The 19,970-nt window shown below is 42.5% G+C and overlaps 1 protein-coding gene and 1 long non-coding RNA gene across 2 annotated transcripts in view; both read left to right on the top strand.

Moving 5' to 3' along the window:
- Window positions 1-19,970, top strand: part of ANKFN1 (ankyrin repeat and fibronectin type III domain containing 1) — a 299,871-nt gene that overhangs the window by 121,577 nt on the left and 158,324 nt on the right. The window lies entirely within an intron of this gene.
- On the top strand, window positions 3,415-3,938 carry LOC122206532. Its single transcript, XR_006196505.1, has 2 exons — window positions 3,415-3,504; window positions 3,797-3,938. It is a non-coding gene; the product is annotated as an uncharacterized LOC122206532 (long non-coding RNA).

The following is a 19,970-nucleotide window of genomic DNA, read 5'->3' as shown; positions in this document are numbered from 1 at the left end:
CAGAAAAGACGCTGCTCCCCGCAAGACTTCTGATCCCTGATCTAGAGTCTGTCCCTACTCTGAGATTTTATTACCAAAACAATCTCCCTGGTACATTCTAAGAATTCAGTAAATATTTGGCAGATGAATGAGTGAATGTGTTGGCCCTTCAGCTCCTTGGGGGTAAGAGCTGGGCCTTATTCATCCTTTGTAGTCCCGGAGCCTCCAGCCCTCTCCAGGGCTCCAGGGAACGGACTGAAGGCCTTTGTACTGGAGGCCCCCAAGCTCCCTTTTTAACATTCCAGGCAGAAACATGTTCCGGTGGTTTAGCCACCTGGCAGATTCTCCCAGCAAGGGGAGCATCCTTAATAGACATAGTCAGTTGGCTTTTCCTGAAACTCCAGGCTTTGTTTTCTTCTCTAATTAGCAAATTGCTGGTCTACCTCCCCGCCATGAGGCCTTATGTACTCAGGGAGCAAAAATTTGTTATCAGCTAGAAAGGCAAAATAGCTATATAAAGAAACCGAATAATGCCTTCCCAAAGCACACAGCTCTGGGTCAGCTCTGTTTAGGGTTATCTGTGGCTGTTTCCCTTCCTCTGGGAGCACCCGTAATCATAAAGAGACTGCATGATTGCCTCTGGAAACCGAGTGATTGATCTACAGCACTGTGGGCCACACACCACTGCCTGAAAAGAGGCTAGAGATGGGGGAAGCCAGAAGCCGACTTCAAGATTCTTGGGCCGAGGGCCACACCGTAATTCAGGTCGTCCCACTTTGCCAAGGAAGCTTATCAAAGAAGAAAACAGACTGACATTTTCTGGCCCTCTGGTTTGCTCTCAGAATTCGAGGTTGGAAGTTAGCCTGGCTTTCTCTATCCTAGGAAGGGATAGTAGAGGTTTGAGGATTTGATTCTTGGGAAATACAGACTGTGTAGCCTAGTACAGCATTGCGTATGCTGTTTTGCTACAGAAAAGACACAAAGCAAGACCCAAAAAATTTCAAATGGGAGCAAGGGCCTGACCTGCTTGTATATGGCCGTGTCATTCAGGGACAGCCCAAGTCTGGCAGGAATTTTCTGCCACAGAGCTAAACCCATCAATTTAGATGAAAATGTTACTGAGTGAACACTGATTTTAAGCTCCCTCTACTCCAATATGCTAAGAAACTTCCAGAAGCAATGCACATTGGACAAGCCTGAGCCATCAGGGGGGCAGGGTCATCTTTCACAGGGCATTTTGATGGGTGAATCTGGGAAAGCAGTCACAGTTTTAGCAAGGGCACATAATCTTTCCAGCCACAGGAGCGAACTCCAATTCCTAGGACAGCTGCAGAAAATGACTGTTTGTTTGCAACCATCTCTAAAATCACATCAAGTAACAAAGAAGCCAATGTCTTTTCCCCTTATTGATAAGAGAGGAGACTATCAGAAAACACCAGGCTTCCTCTGGCTTTTATCTGTTAACGATCACCCCTGGGGCTTCAAGTGCCACAGGCGTTCCTTGGGAAGCCCCCTGTTTCATGATGTGGAAGACCCAGTTTGACATGGGCCCAGTCCTCCGGGTGACCGTCTCTCTGGTCACATCTCTAATCCATCATTTTAGCAGAAGGCAGTGTGGCATGCAAACCCCTTTGAAACAACGTGGCAGAGGCTTCTTTCTCCGTAAGGCCAAGCTGCAGCATATCCTCCTCTCCAGCCATTCTCAGGGGCGCTCCCAGATGGGCAATATCAGCATCGCCTGGGAACCTGTTAGAAATGCAGCTCCCTGGGCCCTACTCAGCATTCCTGACTCAGAAACGGGGGGTGGGGCCCACTGGTTTAGTGTTTTGTTTGTTTGTTTGTTTGTTTTAAATTTTTTTAATGTTTATTTTTGAGAGAGACAGACAGAGGGTGAGTGGGGAGAGGCAGAGACAGGGGGAGGCACAGAATCCAAAGCAGGCTCCAGGCTGTGAGCTGTCAGCACAGAGCCTGACACTGGGCTTGAACTCACGAACTGTGAGATCATGACCCAAGGCGAAGTCGGATGCTTAACCGACTGAGCCACCCAGGTACCCCCCTCCCCCCCCCCCACCCACTAGTCTGGTTTAACAGACCCTCCAGGTGATTCCAATGCACACAAATGTTTGAGAACCACTATTCTATGCTCCATGAAGAAATGTGGGTCCCACCATGATATAAAGATAGCTCTCTTTATACATTTATTAACGTATATGTTTAGTAATCGATACACATTATGTATTTAGTAATGTATATTTAGTAACATAGACACATACTGTATATTTAGTTATATGTACACATATATGTATATATGTTAAGTATATACGTGTATATATTAGTCCTTAGTACTACCATATATATATATGACATATGTATCAATACTAATATCGATACTAATATATATCATATCATATATCATATATATATCAATACTAAAATTATAGATTTAAAAAATTCAGTTTATCTTAATAGGATAGAAACTTCTCTTGAAACCTCTAACTGATGGGATAACTCAGAGTCCCTTGTACACTACGCCCACACCCTTCCTATGATCTCAGTACCATGGGTGGTGAACCAATAACCCAGGAAATCAGGGGACTTTCTCCTGGCTGATTTAAAATAAGCTATTAGGGCACACCTGGGCGGTTCAGTCAGTTGAGTGTCGAACTCTTGATTTCAGCTCCGGTCATGATCCCAGAGTTGTAGGTTTGAGTCCCATGTCAGGCTCCACTCTGAGTGTGGAACCTACTTAAGATTCTCTCTCTCCCTCTACCCCTCCCCTGCTCTTACACACACACACACACTCTCTAATAAAAATAAAAAAACAAACATTTAAAATAAGCTATTAGCAATCTACCCTCCCATTGAAGATTCTCTAAAAAAGTAAAATGCTTGGCCTTCTCTGGCATTTATATGAATCTGATGAAGAGAAGATTAAACAAATATTAGATACCTTCCTTTAAAAAGCTGATTAGAGTGGTGATAAGGAACATGGACTTTTGAGTCCGATAGATTTGGGTTTAAGTCCACCTCCCTCCCTTGTCTGCTGAGCGGCATTGGGCAAGTGGTTCAACCTCTCTGGTCCTCCATTTATTTCTTTGTTGGTACAAACGGGAAGAGTGGTAGTGCTGAGCTCCTAGGGCCAATGTGAGGATTAGATTAGATAATATAACATCTACAGCGTGCTTGGTAAATACCGCCGTTCAAGCAACAATGGGTCCCACCGTGACTCTTATTTTCCCGGGTTCACCCGCAGTGATTAGTGCCACCAGTCACCGTGATTAGCATTCTTCCTCGGGGACAGTACCAGACGATGAGCCAACTAGAGAATGTGGACGCCCGCGAGCGTCCGGGGGACGTCCCGGGGTGAGAAGCCAGGCGGAGGCGCGGGGCGAGGGGCACCCGTGGGCCGGGGAGGCCGCAGCGGACCGTGGGCCCCGCAGCTCTGCGGCGGCCGCAGTTCCCTCTCTCATTGTTCTGGCGTCGGGCAGAGAGGCGCTGGGAGCCAGACCTCCGAGGCTGCGTGCGGTGAGCCTGCAGGGGCTGGCAGTCGCTGAGGGCGGAAACCACTGTTTGGGAGCCGCTGGCGGTTTAACTGTTTGTGTTGCTGGTGCCGAGGAGGAGGAGGCAGGAGGGCCAGAGCGCGCCCCACGGCGCTGCTATTCGTGCTCAGAGCCTGCTCGCTGGGGGCGCCCGTCAGAGGTCCCTGCGGAACCCTGAGCTTATCAGGCTGCCCCTGGAGCTAGATTTTTAGCCGGTTGCGGATCAGACGTCGGCCTCTTAGGCTCTTGTCTTGCTTCTCTCCCTCTGCATATTTCAGACGAACCGATGGGCCCGTCTCAGAAGACACAGCCCCCCGAGGCCTGTGAGGTCCTTGCTGCGCACCTGAAATGATTCACTCGGGACCCTTCCTTTCGGTGGTGTGCGCATTCATGATGCTCTAAAATCCAAAGTAACCGTAAGAGTGTCAACGTTTCTTTGTCTCCCACAGCCTTAGATGTGCTCCCTCCTCGGTCTCAAGGCTACAGGTACATCTTACTCACCTTAGCATTGTTTCTTAAAAATATGACCTCCTCCAATCAGTGGGTTCAACAATAGGGCACAGTTAACAAATCACGTAATAAAATATTACACAGCCTTGAGAAAAGGTATTTTCTAATATGAAGTGAAAAGAGCAAGAATCAAAAGCTCACAGAGCAACGGATCTCACTCGGAGTGTGGTCCCCAGCCCACAGGCAGCCGGCTGCAGCGACATCTATAAACCTGATGGAAATGCACATTCCCCGGCCCCGCCCAGACCTGCTATCAGAGACTTGGGAAGTGAGCCCACACCAGTGCATGTCTTAGTAGCCAGGTGAAATTGATATAAGTTAAAGTTTGAGAACCACTGATACAGAGCATGGATTCACATAAATATGTAGAAGATATATACGTGGATAGAAAATACACAAAAGGATACACCGGTTTTCTCTCTGACAGGATTATGGGTGCTTTTTGCTTTCCCCTATTTATCTTTTGCATTTTTGAAAAATATATATCCTACTTTTTCTAAAATGAGCATACCTTTTGTATTTGGAGGAAAAAGGAGCGAAGTTATGAGATATTTGTCACATGTGTATCATGTCAATTCATCCCATATTAGCATTTTCTTCACTGTTCTTTAATTTCTTATTCTGACAAATCAACCTCCCTGTATTTTCTTTGATAAACTTTCTCAGCCCCGCTGCCTATTTACTGACTTTCCCACCCTTAGGTCTTGAAGCCCCTGCTATTAATAATAGATAGCATTTCGGAAACTGTCCAAAGTTTCTATGCCTGGTTTGTCATAAGTGAGCAAATTGTTGGGGTCTTTGAAGGAGGGTATTTCTTGTTGTATCTATTTAGAGGTTAATATATTTTTATGCACAATTTACATTTCATTTGGATTAATTTTTTTTAAACAACTTGACCCTTCTAATTTCAAGGGTTCATTTACAATTTACAAAGTAAGCACATATAGTGGATTTGCATTTTATACAGGGGGTTTAAGTTCTAAAATCAGCAATTAAATGTCACAGATGACCAAAATCGCTCCCTGTCAGTAACAGTAGCATAGACTGTTAAGCCCTGGAACTTAGCTAATCACCTGAGTACTAGCTAACATGGTTAGGGGCTCTGTTGTGCAAAAACGTCCACCTTTCTTCTCCAGAATCACTTCGCGCTGTGAGGTGCTCACATCACGAGAGGTTCTCAGAGTCAGAACCAGCTGAGGAAGTAACAGGCTTTTCCTCCTGTCTTCTACTCATTTTTCTAGGCAATGACAGATGAAATGGCCCGAGCAATTTATTTTGGAGGGTTTGTTTTCTTTTGTTTCGGTTGATGGTACATAATTGCACTTGCCTGAGTCAAAGGTGCCTCTGGTATGATTTCTGTGCATCTCTGCAGGACCTCCTGTTGTGCCTAGGCTTCCTTCTCTCTTCCCTCGTCTCTCTCAGATGTTCTCCAGGCAGGAATGACTCTGACCTCTCCCCTGGTATTCGGATCTTACCCATCTTTTAAAATCATATGCAAGTGCTGCCTTCTACACAAAGCCTTCCTGATCTCAGTACAAGCTAATGCTTCCGTGCTCTGAATGTCTCTGGGACGTTTATCACTCTTTATTATATTTACATTTGAATACGTATGTCTTAGCTTGCCCAGAAGGTGCTAGGTTTCCTTGAAGGCAGAATCCCTGTGTCTTTAACACCAATCGTGGCTTTGAATCCTAGATCTGCCCTTTCTAGGCAATCTTAGGCAAATTAACTAAATCCCACTGTGCCTCCGTCCTCTTCTGTAAAACAGGGATAGTCATAGTACAGACCTCTGAATGTTCAAGTGAGCATTAACCAGGACACTGCGCTCACGGTAAGGGGCTATCACAATCTCCCGCACATAGAAAACCCCAAGAACTGTTAGCTGCTCCTTCTCCTGTTCTCTTTTGTGATCCCAGTAGTGCATTTGTGTTCCATAAGCATTTGTTTATGGAATGTACGAATGAATGAATACCATACAAATTCATACACACTGCTCTGAATTCTCAGTGCTCGACGGGGGGTTTATACTGGCCATCTGTCTATGAATCCATTATAGAACTTAATGAACCAGTGACTTTCTTTTATTCCCAAGGCAGGTGTGGGGTGCATATGGGTAAATTTTCTGTCTTGAGAAAGCTGCCACCAACCATCTCGTTTAAACCTCATCGAGCTCGGATGTTTTCATCCATGAAATGGGAATTATAATGCTGGTCTGTGATTTTGCCTGGATACAAGGAGAACCCTGAGGAGGACGAGGCCTTCAGGGAGAAATTTTATGAACAGGGACTGTTTGGGGGAGTTTGAAGAATCAGAGCATGACTTTATAAATTAGCATATTTCAGTTACACAGCTTCCAATCACATGGGACTCTAGATGTCGCTCAGTGAGGGCACAGGGCAAACCCAGCTGCTTTTTGGGTTCGTCAAGCATCTCAAGTTATTTCTCAGGAGTTGGGGTTTGGCAAAGTCTGAAACCCACATTGCCAAGTCCTTCTTTCCCCCTTAATTTTTAAGCCCATGTGTATTTTAAGGGAAATTTAATCCGTATGTTTCTGTTTCCTTTACACTTAACTCATAAAAATGGTTTGTCAGAGCAATTTGATGTCCTAAAAATCTTTGGAGCCTTTATAATGATATTTTTTAACCTTTCCCCCCTCCTTAGACACAGGAAATTGCGTTTTGTTGTTTTTTTTTTTTTAAGAAAATGAATCAAACTGCAAGTCCCAAGGTCAGTATTGATGGGTCAGATACCAAGCTCGAGAAGCTATGCGTTTGCAAAAATGACATCTTCCCTTGCTGTTCCTGCAGGGCTCTGAGGGCAAGAGAAACATCAGTTTCACAGGCAGATGGCAATAATCGGCAGGGTGTTGTGATAGAGTCCTCAGGTATCTGACTGTTTGTCCATCAGGCTGAGAGCCCCCTATCCGTACTTCCGAATTGGGAGGTCTGCTCCTCAGATTTTGGGTCCCTCCACCCTAATCAAATCCCAGAGTTCAGCACCGGAAGCTCATGCACACAAGCAGTCTGAAAGAATTGAAACCACTAATTCTAAAACACGGTAATTGTTTTCTAATCTAGTTTTCCACATCATCCCTAGAGAGAGAAAACAGGAGCCAGCGGCATGTATCAACAGCCATAGGAAGTGTTCTCACAAAGTTTCGTAAAGATGGCATTCCTCCAGAGTTAGTGGGTTTGCTGTCATCAAAAGGGCTCATATAATCCCCAGACATCCACAGCACAGGCAGAAATGAGCCATGCATTAGTGTCGCACCTCGGCCATGAGAGGGACTATCTAGGCTTGTTTGACCTGCATCAGATCCAGATTTGTCGCCTCTTCTACCAATCAGCTTGAGTTAAACTCTGGTCCGGCTCCTTTCTGGCAGCCTGCTCACTGCTGGATTGGAGTGCCTCTTTCTGGACACGAAGGATCACAGAGTCTCCCAGTACACAGCATATAATAATGTAGGACACAATCATAATGGCTCAGTTTAATTCAAAATGCCCTAAAATGCCGGCTTACCTCATCCCACTTTCACCATATGACATTAGAAGTGGGTAATATAATTAATGGCCCAACCTGAGGCTTTCTCGTGCGGACTTTTCTCATCTCTCAAAGTTACAGGTAAGAAGTCCCGTCAAGCAATGCCCTGATAGCTTTGCCATCAGTGCAGAAGAGCTGAGCTCGTTAGATGATGAAGATTCAGAGTTTTGAAGGACTTCTGTCTACACTGAGCTAGCTTGCCAGTAGATGTGCGACAGTGAAATCCTGGATCTGGGTGGCTGAATGAAGGGTGAAGGAAGGGCATGTCTACAGACCACGAACACCAAACCTGGGTATTGAAACTGCATATTGCTTTTATTTTGGGTCTTGGATGAGAACAGGAAACACCTGACAGGAAGTAGCCAGTCTTGGAAATTCAATGAGTCAACAGGCCTTATGGCTATAAATATTTTCTACAGTTGAGAAGTTGTAGACAAGGGCCCTAATCAGAAATCTGTCACTCTCCCACAGCCGAGGCAGTGGCAAATGCAAACAAATTGTATTTTATAAATTAACTGCTTTGAGCCAGGCCCCAGATCAAATGTTTGTTTTTCTTCACTGAATTCACATGATAACTTTGTAAGGTAAGTAGGATTATCCCCATTTTACAGACAAGGAAAGTGGGGCCCCTAAACATACTTATTGGAGAGATGAAGTAAGTTGTCCAAATTTATAGTTAATGGAAGTGTTGAACTTCAAACACAAGTCTTTCAAACTCCCAAGGGCCATCTTCCATCACTAAAAGAAAAACACCTTTGGGGGCCCCTGGGTGGTTCAGTAGGCTGAGCATCCGACTTCGGCTCAGGTCATGATCTCGCAGTTGACGAGTTCCAGCCCTGCGTCGGGCTCTGTGCTGACAACTCAGAGCCTGGAGCCTGCTTCGGATCCTGTGTCTCCCTCTCTCTCTGCCCCTCCCCTGCTCATGCTCTGTCTCTGTCTCTCAATAATAAATAAACATTTAAAAAAATTGGAAAGAAAACACCTTTGTGTGATTTACAGAAGTTATCGATATCAGTATAACCTATTCAAACATACAGAAATAGAGAACTGAGTTAAAGTCCCTCATAATCCTACTTTCTCCCAAGATAACCATGTTCATAGCACAGAGTACATTTTTTTCCTATTTTTTTAGTATATACTACTAAACCTAGAGACATACGTATACATTTTTTATACAAAAAAATTAGAACTGTTCTAGAACTTGCTTTTAAATTTTTTTCTTGAGTATCTTTCTGTGTCAATAATACCTATGCACCAGATCCTTTTTAATAGTTGCATGGTATTTCATTATGAGGATTGTCATGGTATATTTAAATCTATTGAATATTTTTTTTTCCAACTTTTGGCAACCAGAAGCAATGAAATGTGCACTGTTTATATGCAATTGCACATTTGCGGACGGATAACTGCAGGATAATGTCTCTGGAATGGATTTGTTGGGTGAAAGAATTCACAACCCATGCTCTGTCTACTCTACAAGACCACTTGCTTTGGCTCGCTTTGGCTTCCTTTGGCTTTCTAGTTCCTTTGATTGCTGAGTGAGTTGCATACCAAATTTTCAGACAAGTAACTTTATCTTTGCCTTGTCACTGCTAGGGAATCTGAGGGCCAACAATTCCATTAGATTTGAGGAACAAGCAAACAGTCCAACTCTGAGGCAAAAACAGCAGATTTCTGAAAGTATCCTTTTATTCAATATTACCTTCAGTAGCTACTTACTGATTTTTAATTTTGTGCAAAGCCCTGCACTAGATCCTGGGTAAGCAGTATGTCAGGTAACATACCCTCACGCCACTAGAAAACTTGTTTGTACAAAATCTCTCTGCCCTTCTGCACCAGCTTGCTGCCCTCCAGGTAGACATAGGCACGGTGTTACCAGAACCGGTCCTCTGTGCTTGCGTCTGCTTTCATACCACAGAAGCACTGATGGAGGTTAAATATCAGACAACTGAAGCAGACTATTTTCACAGCTGATCAACTTTTTAATCATAAATATTATTTTTAAGAGAGAGAGAGAGAGAGAGAATGCAAGCAGGGGAAATGGGCAGAGGGGAAGGGAGAGAGAGAATCTCAAGCAGCGCAGAGCCCAGTGTGGGGCTTGATCTCACAACTGTGAGATTGTGACTTGAGCCGAAATCAAGAATCACTAGCTTAACCAACTGAACCACCCAGGCGCCCCTAACTAAACTTTTAATTTGGTGGGCACCTGGGTGGCTCAGTCGGTTGAGCGTCGGACTTCGGCTCAGGTCATGATCTCACAGTTCATGGGTTCAAGCCCCGCGTGGGACTCTGTGCTGACAGCTCAGAGCCTGGAGCCTGCTTCAAGCTTCTGTGTCTCCCTCTCTCTCTGCCCCTGACCCACTTGCATTCTGTCTCTCTCTCAAAATAAATAAACATTAAGAAAAAATTTAAACTTTTAATTTTGAAATAACTGTAGGTTCAGATGCTATTGTAAGAAATAACACAAGGAGATCCCAAAGTTTTCTCTGATTATAACATCTTGCATCTTATGACAACAATATCAGTATCAGGATACTGATATTGACACAGTCAAGAAACAGAACACTTCTAGGGCGCCTGGGTGGCTCAGTCGGTTGAGCATCTGACTTCGGCTCAGGTCATGATCTTGCAGTTTGTGAGTTTGAGTGCCACATCGGGCTCTGTGCTGACAGCTCAGGGCCTGGATCCTGCTTCAAATTCTGGGTCTCCTTCTCTCTCTGCCCCTCCTCCACTCATACTCTCTCTCTCTCTCTCTCTCTCTCTCACTCACTCTCTCTCTCTTTCTCTCTCTGTCAAAAATAAATAAACATTTAAAAAATTAAAAAAAAAAAAAAACAGAACACTTCTGTCACCACAAAGATCCTTGCCGTTGCCCTTTAGTTTTATAACCACACCCACTCCCTCCTTAACCCCTGACAACTACTAATCTCTTCTCCATTTTAATATTTTTGCATTTCAAGAATGTCCTATAAATGGAATAATACAGTATGTAACCATTTAAGACTGACTTTTTTTACTCAGCATAATTCTTTAGAAATTTACCTAGGTTGTCATGTGTATCCAAAGTCTGTTCCTTATTTTAATTTTTTTTTTTACATTTATTATTGAGAGAGAGAGAGAGGGAGAGACAGAGCATGAGCTGGGGAGGGGCAGAGAGAGTAGGAGACACAGAATCAGAAGCAGGCTCCAGGCTCTGAGCTGTCAGCACAGAGCCCAATGCGGGGCTCGAACTCACAAGCCATGAGATCATGACCTGAGCCGAAGCTGGACGCTCAACCGACTGAGCCACCCAGGCGCCCCAGAAGTCTGTTCCTTATTATTGCTGAGTAGTATTCCATATTATGGCTATTTGTTTAACCATCTTTCCATTGAAGAATATCTAGTTTATTCCTAGTTTGGGGCTATTATAAATACAGCTGCTATAGACGTTCGTGTACATGTGCCAAAACTAGTCTTCATCTCTCTAAGATAAATGCCTAAGTAGTGCAATTGCTGGGACATAGGTCATTTGCATGGTTAGCGCTTTAAGAAATTCCCAGTTTTCCAGAGTGACTATACCATTTTACATCCCCACTGGCACCATGAGTAATCCACTTTCTCTGCATCCTTGCCACCATTTGGTGTTGTCACTATTTTTTTATTTTAGCCATTCTGCTTGGTTTGTAGTGGCCTCTCATTGTGTGTTCCCCTAATGGCTAATGATGGTGAGTATAATATCATGTGTTTATGGCTTATTTGCCATCTGAATATCCCCTTTGGTAAAATGTCTCTTTATATCTTTTGCCCATTTGAGAATTCTTTGTGTATTCTGGATACCAGTTCTTTGTCAGATACGCGGCTAGGAAATCTCTTTCCCCATTCTGCAGCTTGTCTTTTCATCCTTTCACAAAGCAAAATTTCATTTGGATGAAGCCCAGTTTATCAGTTTTTCATTTTATGGAGTGTGCTTTTGGCATCAAGTCTAAGAACTCTTTGCCGAGTCCTAGATCCTGAAGACTTTCTCCTCTGTGTTTCTAGAGGGTTATGGTTTACATGTTACATTTTAGCTCATGATTGTATCAAGTGTGAGGCTTAGGTCAAGTTTCTTTTATTTTTTTTTCTTTTTTCCTTCTTTCCTTTTTTTTTTTTTTTTTCTATAGATGTTTATCTGCTTCAGCACAACTCATTGAAAGGCTATCCTCCCTCTGTTGGTTACTTTTGCAACTTTGTCAGAGGAACCCAGTTGGGCATATTTGTGTAGGTTAGTTTCTAATTTATTTATTCTGTCCCATCGATCTATGCGCCTCTCCCTCTGCCAGTACCACACAGTTTTCATCACTGCAGTTAGATAATAAGTCTTGAAATTGAGTAGACTGGCTCTTCCCAGCTTAGTTTCCTTTTTCAGAATTGTTGAACGTACCCTAATTCCTTTGCCTCCTACCTATGTTTTAGAAAAATCTGCCCTCTACCTACAAAAATTCTTGCTGAGACTTTGGTAGGAATTGTATTAAAACTAGATGTCAACTTGGGGAGAATTGGCATCTTGACTATGTTGTATCTTCTAATCCATGGATATGTTATGTCTCTCCATTTATTAAGATCTTTGATTTTTTACATCAGTGTTTTATAGTCAGCATACAGATCCTGTACATGATTTTTAGACTTATACCTAAGATTTCATTTCTAGGGCAAACTGCAAATGGTATTGCAGTTTTAAATTCAGTGTCTATACATTTATTGCAAGTATACAGAAATACAATTAAGTTTTGTGTGTTCCTTTCGTATCCTGTATCTTTGTTGAATTCACTTACTAGTGCTAGGAATCTTTTGTAGATTCCTTGGCACTGTCTATGTAGATAATCATTTTGTCTGCAAATAAGGACACTTTCAGTTCTTCCTTTTGTATCTGTATGTCTTATTTTCTCTCCTTGCTTTACTACATACACTTCTTACTACAAGAACTCCCAGTACTGGGGCACCTGGGTGGCTCAGTCAGTTAAACATCTGACTCTTAATTTCAGCTTAGGTTATGATCTCATGGTTCGTGGGTTTGAGCCCCATGTTGGGCTTTGCACTGACAGTGCGTAGCCTGCTTGAGAGTCTCTCTCTCCCTCTCTCTGCCCCTCTCCACCTCTCAAAATAAATAAATAAACCTTTAAAAAAGTTAAAAAAAAAAAAAAAAGAATCCCAGTACTGTGATAAAGAGGAACAATGAGAGCTGACATCCATGATGTGCCCCGGATCTCAGGGGGAAAGCATTCAGTCTTTCAACATTTACTATCATGTTAGACATAGATTTCTTGGTAGATATTCTTTATTAAGCTGAGGATGCTCCCTCTAATACTATCTTTCTTAGAGTAATAATCATGAATGAGTGTTGAATATTGCCTAACACTTTTTCTGCATCAATTGAAATGATAATGTGAGGTTTTTTTTTTCTTTAGTCTGTTGATATGATGAATTACATTGATTGATTTTCAAATATTGAACCAGCCTTGCATGCCTTGAATACATGCCACTTGGTCATGGTGTATAATTAATTCTTTTATATATTGTTGGATTCTATTGTTAATATTTGGTTAATGATTTTTTTTAATTTTTTTTTCAACGTTTTTTATTTATTTTTGGGACAGAGAGAGACAGAGCATGAACGGGGGAGGGGCAGAGAGAGAGGGAGACACAGAATCGGAAACAGGCTCCAGGCTCCGAGCCATCAGCCCAGAGCCCGACGCGGGGCTCGAACTCACAGACCGTGAGATCGTGACCTGGCTGAAGTCGGACGCTTTGGTTAATGATTTTTACAATAATATTTATGAGGAATAGTAGTGTGTGGTCTTATTTTTGGCACTGTCTTTGTTTTCTTTGCCAGGGTAAATATTAGTTTCATAAGATGAATCGGGATGCATTCTCCCCTCTTCTATGTTCTGCAAGAGATTGTGTAAAATTGGTGTTAATTTTCCTTTAAATATTTGGTAAAATTCTCCAGCGAAACCACCTGGGCCTGGAGATTTCTTTTTTGGGTGTTTTAAAATTATGAATGAATTTCCCTAACAATTAAAGGACTATTCAAGTGACTTGTTTCATATTGGCAATTGCAGTAGTCTGGGTTTTTTGAAAAAGTGGTCTATTTCATCTAAGTTGTAAAATTTCTATTTGTAGAATTATTCATTGCATTTCCTTATTATTCTTTTAAATATCTGTAATGATAGCCCCACTTTTAGTTTCTTTTTTTTTTTTAATGTTTATTTATTTTTGAGAGAGACAGGGACAGAATGTGAGTGGGTTGGGGCAGAGAGAGAGGGAAATACAGAATCCGAAGCAGGCTCCAGGCTCTGAACTGTCAGCACAGAGCCTGACGTGGGGTTTGAACTCACAAGCTGTGAGATCGTGACCTGAGCCAAAGTCGGACACTCAACCCACTGAGCCACCCAGGCACCCAAGCCCCAGTTTCAGTTTCTTATATGACCTACACAAGTTTCAGGAAATGTCAGCGGAAATATTAAAAGGCCACTGTATACATTTACATTCAAAATTGAGTTTATATTTATTCAAAATGAACTTGTTTAAAGAGCTGAATCTTCAGAAAAATGGTTCTGCAAGAATCATCAGCTGTAGATATACTAAAAAGGATATTTCAAAATTATAAAAAATTTATCTAATTATTATTAATACTTCTAAAATACTCTTAACAGGTCCAGTAATAACTGTATCAACAGAAAGATCCTCTCAAAATCAAAAATTATCAAAAAGTATCTATGATCTTGCATTTGCCAAGAATAAGCTTAATAACTGATTTGCTTTCAGTTATACCAACTGAAAATAAAGTTACTAAAATTATAAATCTTGATGACCAAAAAAAAAATGAATTTCCAGAAAAGCAAGCTAGAAAAATCTTATGGCCAATCAAGAGCACGTTAGCAAAATGTTATTATTGTAAAATATAAAAATTTGACACCAAAATATTGTTTTTTGTACGTTGATGTTATTACCCATTCTTGGTGTCTTACTCCTAATCCCAGCCATCCTAGCTGCCAGGTCTCTGGCCTCCCATGGTCCTCCCTGAAACCTTTTTCCCTGCGGGTCTCCAGTTATATAGCCAAGTGTATCCCTACCTGATCACCCACTGGGAAAGTCACTAGCTTTCAACTTCCTACCTCCCCAAACTTCTATCAGACCGTGTCACTCAACAAACATTTGTAAATCATCTGCCATGTGCTAGGCACTCTTCTATACCCTGGGGTATTATACCTCTTGTTCACCAAGAGGTGGGCTCCCTGCCCCTATGGAAAACATAGTGTAGAAGGAGGAGACAGAGAAAGACCAGGAAAGGAAATACTAATTACAAATTATGGCTGGTGCTTCTAGGCCCAAAGGTGTTGAGATAAAGACTCATGGGGTTGAGGGCGGAATATTTCCTCCATAAGGAAATGGCATTTAAACCAAGATCTGAAGTGTCAAAGAGAGCCAGTCTTGTGACACGGACAAATGGAACAGTATGTACAAAGGCCTTGAAGAGAGCCCTCGTATAGAGCCATGCAGATTGTTCCTGGTACAAACAGGCCTGGCCCAGTGGGTAAAATGTTGGTGACATTCAGCCAATCTCTGCTCTCTAAGCAGTGGGTCACAGTGAGGGGGAAAAGAAGAGCTTTGCTTTTCTTATTCTCACAAAGACATCACATGGGCTGGTAGCACGGGCTTGGTCCTTGGGCTGGAGCCTGGGTTCACATCCTGGGATCTGCACCTGGCTTCCATATGCCTGTCCATAATATGGTCTGTGCTTGGTTTTATCTATTGAACAACAACAATGCAGATTTACATGGCATTTCTATTCACCTTCTCATTCAGCCTTCCAACATCTCTGTAAGGTAGCTAGAGCAGACATTTATTTCTTTAAATTTACATACAATAAAATGAATAGATTTTAAGTGTTTGGTTAGATATGTTTCAATAATTGAATACACCCTCCTGACAACCTCAATCAAATATAGAACATTTCCAACATGCCCGGTGGTTTCCTTCTACTACCATCCAGTCAGCTATTCCCATTCCCCAGGCCTAGGCAACCACTGTTTTGATTTCTATCCCTATTGTGATCAGTTTGCCAAATATCTTCACAGACATGCCATCATGTTGTAAGTATTCTATTGTGTCTGGCTTCTTTTGCTCAACATAATGTTGTTGTGGTGTTGGTGGGTTTTTTTTGGTTTTTTTTTTTTTTTTTTTTTTTTTTTTTTGTGATTCATTCAGTCACATTGTTATGTGGCTCCATAGTTCATTCCTTTTTATTATTGAGTAATATTCCATAGAATAAGTATAGCACAGTTTATGCATCCATTATTCTATTGATGACATTCCAACTGTTTCCAGATTGGTGATTTTGACCAAAGCTGCTATAAATATTCTTGTACAATTCTTTCTGTGGGTATTTCTTTTCCTCTCTTTTGGGTAAAACCCAAAGCAGAATTGCTGAATCATAAGGCACGTTGTATTTAATTTTGTAAAAACTTGCCAAACAGTTCTCTAAGGTTATTATACCGTTTCACACTCCCATCAACCATCTATGTGCGTTCCAGTTGTTCCACACCCCCACCGACATTGGATGTCTGCCATTCTCGTGGGCATACACTGGTATCTCATGGTAGTTTTATTCTGCAATTCTCTGATGACTATTCAAGTTGAGCACCTTTTCGTGTGCTTACTGGCCATTTGTAAACCTTCTGTTGTGATGTATCTATTCAGGCCTTTTGCAGGGTGACTACTATTAATTCCATTTTTTACATGAGAAAATTGAGACTCAGAAGTCAGGTGACTTGCCAGAGCTTCACCGCTGACAAGTAGCAAACCTTTTATCTGCGTCTCCTGACCCTCACTGGCATTTCATTTCCAATATCCTAGACTTTTTCCTGCAGTGGACCCGAGAGTTCACCTTCCTTATCTGCCGCTTTCGACAGCACCTTGAACCTCAGGGCCTACCAGGCAGGGGTGCTGCAGATAAAGGTACTGGTGTGGAGAAAGGAAGAGGGGAATGATTTCAGGTTAATGGAAAGCAGCAGTGATTCTTTTTCAGGCAGAGCTCAAAACCACTCCTGTCTAAGCCTGGGGTCTTTGTGTGACGCCTGATGCCTTCTCACGCAGGAATCTACTCTGTCTCAACCACTCAGTCCTGCCAAGCTCAAAATAAACTCTTCTTGTTCAAGGACAAGTGTGTTTCACTAGGTTACATGTAACTCTTTTCCGCCTGTGTGGTTTTGTTTCAGTCAGTTAAAATAGCCACAATTTCTCCTGTCCATATGCCACATTGCACTAAATTAATACTTGGTTGATGAAGTGTAAATGCTCCTAAGCACTTGATTTTCTCACTTACATATCTGGAAGAGATGGTGACTATGTAGCGAGGGTTGTGTGTGTGTGTGTATGTGTGTGTGTGTGTGTGTGTGTGCACACGTGTGTTCATTTGAGAAGGAAATGCATTTTAGAGTGGGACTGTTACAGAAAAATCCCTACATTTCCTTGATGTCGCAGGTAAATCACTTAGAATAACTAGCTCTGGTTGTGTTTGATACACTGAGTTCGAACGTTGAGGAACGGAGACATCAGCAAGGTTTTGTGACCTCCTTTCAAACAAGGAGGAGGCTGACCTAGCTAGGCGGGCAGCACTGATGGAGAGTGCTCGTTGCAGTCCTTTTAATCCTCTCTGAGCAAAGTCTTGGATTTTCCCCCAAATACTGAATGAAGTGAATAAGCCATTGAGCCTCTAAATCCATTCAATGCCTCCCTCTCCTGCGAGGTGCATCCGGCAAGTCTGACAATGCCATAGAAGAATTACTTTGAGTACTTGGCATATGCGGTCCTTGAAAAAGCTCTGCACTGAGCCATCTTACAAAGTGACCAGAGCACCCCATTCAGCCCTTCATGGGCCTGCTGTCATGGGGGTTCAGACTCTGGGATGGAGAGAAGAAAGGGAAGTGGGACAGAAGTCTGGAGACAGAAGAAGTAGGCCAGAAAGAAAGGGGCTGTGCCAGTGTCTGCAAGGGAAGACGGGAATAATAGAAATGGGGCTAAAAGTTAACGGGGTGAATCTTTAAAGCCTTCTTTAAAAGTACTATTATTACAACCTCTTTAACTTTCCTTTTGATTCTTCCTCTGTTTTTCTTTCTTCTCTAATTCATTAAATGCTTTAGGTCAGATGCTTCTGGAATTTGTACGGCAAACCTGATCTGACATTGTTAGGAGAAAGGGGAAGAAGTTTTCCCTTTCATCAGAGAGTAATTTGAATGGATAAAGTGCCACTTGTGGTCCAGCGTTTAAGTGACATTGTAGACTCCCTTTATAATTGCTGGGTCTTACAACCCAGCATAGGTCTTCATGACTGTGTTTGGATGTGCAAAGATGATGAACATCCTTACTTCTCCTTTACTTCAGTATTTTGAATTCTCACCATGATTAGTGACAAAGAATTCTCTCTTCTCTACTAAGATTTGGTGTCATGAAGTCATGGAGATAAATTATTTGTCAAATTGGTGGGGTGTTTCTGGTGGAGCTGGGCAGGTGAGCAGGTTGGCAGGAGACTGGATCCCAAGCCAGACACATGGGGATCATCTAAGGAACTCTCGGGCTAGAGTAAATAAAGAAAACCTAGAAAAGAGGGAGGACCTCTTGAGATTTATTTATCAGCTAACCAAGGGCCAGAGGACCCTCTCTGACATTCGGTCTAGGGGTCTAGAATCCAACTGAAACCTGAACTCAAACTCCAAAAAAAGTTTCCCCAGATGAGTTTATGAAAACCTATTGTTTATGAAAACCTATTGCCCAGGAGACAAAAACAAATGAGGGTGGAGAGAGAAGAATTTGCTCTACAGCTTGCCTGACCACCAGAACTACCCAGATTACTCATGCAAATCACTCCCCACTGAGTGGGGCCACCTCAGGTAATCAAAGGGTCCAGTGCTCACGTGCAATGTGGTAAGTGCATGAAGAGAACCAGTCCCACCAACAGCAACATCTTGTTGGTTTTATCCAAAGAAAACATGAATAGATATAGGATTCTGTTAGTGAAATACACCAACGTTCTTTTTTATTTTTAAAGCAAGCATTCTTGATAAATAACACCTGCTTAAAGCAGATTTCATTGCACTAGAGGAAAAGAAAGTTCATGCATGTTGGTTCTAAAGCATGAGAACCTATTTCCGATACAAACTGAGAAGCTGGGTAGAAATAAAGCATTTTGTCTTTGTGGCAGGTGTTCTTTTATGTGCTATGTGCTCTAGTGGCCTTTTGATATCATAGCATATTAGAGCTCGGAGTTGCTTCAAGGTCATCTAGTTTAACCTGCTCAATTAAGAGAGGAGAAAGCTTCAAGTTGTTTGGCTTCTTTTTTGTTTTGTTTTGTTTTGTTTTGTTATGGGTTTTTTGTGGTTTGGGTTAAAAAAAAGCCAAGAGAATCTTTGGGAAGATTCCGGTTGATGTCAAGAGACACTACCTGTATCACCCTGCTTTGGCAGATCCTTCCCCAGAAAAGAACAACTCAGGCTGCCTCCATCTTTGACTCACAGGAGAGGTGTAAATCCCACCCACGTAGTTAAAGCTCTCTTGCTGGACTGCTGTTTATTTTGAGGTTAACAAAGGCTAAGGAAGCCCATTGTGAAATGTTTGTTTGGAGGGCCAGAATCTAAACTTGCACTCCTTGTCATGGTCATTTTTTTTAAAGAAGATGACAGATGGGAGCCCCAGGAAGGGACACACTCCAGCCATGCCAGGAATAAGGGCATGCTTTTTGTCGTTTGTTGCTGTTATTGTTGTTTTCCATGTGCTTCTCGGGATATCAGGTTTATTACCGTGGCTGGGGACAGGGCTGAGAATGTTGTGGACGGTATGACAATGACTTCCTTCCTGGTGTGTCCCTGAATGGCCAGCACAGCCAACACATAATCAGACAATCTACAGCCACACTGTTGCTGCTGACAACTTCATTATGCCCGTGATATTCAGCTGGGTAATTCATTTCCCGAGCGTGGCAATAGCTCCTGATATGCCTAATGGGTTGAATGTAATTTTGTAAGCTTTTGAAGATGAATGTCTCCCCTTGTGCTTTGCTATGCCCTAATATGGGAAACAATGAGAGCTACCGTTAGGAAACAGCATTGTAGTGTTCGACTTTTTAGTGCAGGTTGGGTCTCTAAACCACAAAAGCAGGAAACATTAGTGATTGGCATGATACAGTAAATGTGGGTCACTTAACGTCCCTTATAATGGCTTTTTTGCCTGCCTCTGCATTTAACCTTCATGTGGCCGGGGCATCCTACAAAAATAAGATGGCCTTGCCCAGGATATAAAATGAGTTAACTAATAGTTCCGGGGGTGGTGTCGGCTTTGGCATGGGATGCCTATGGTCACTTACCAATGTGGCCCTAAAATGGAAGAACC

This window comes from Panthera leo, chromosome E1, assembly GCF_018350215.1.
Source record: "Panthera leo isolate Ple1 chromosome E1, P.leo_Ple1_pat1.1, whole genome shotgun sequence".
Lineage (NCBI taxonomy): Eukaryota > Metazoa > Chordata > Mammalia > Carnivora > Felidae > Panthera > Panthera leo.
Note: the sequence above shows the minus strand (reverse complement) of the source record. Positions and strands in the feature narration are given on the sequence as shown.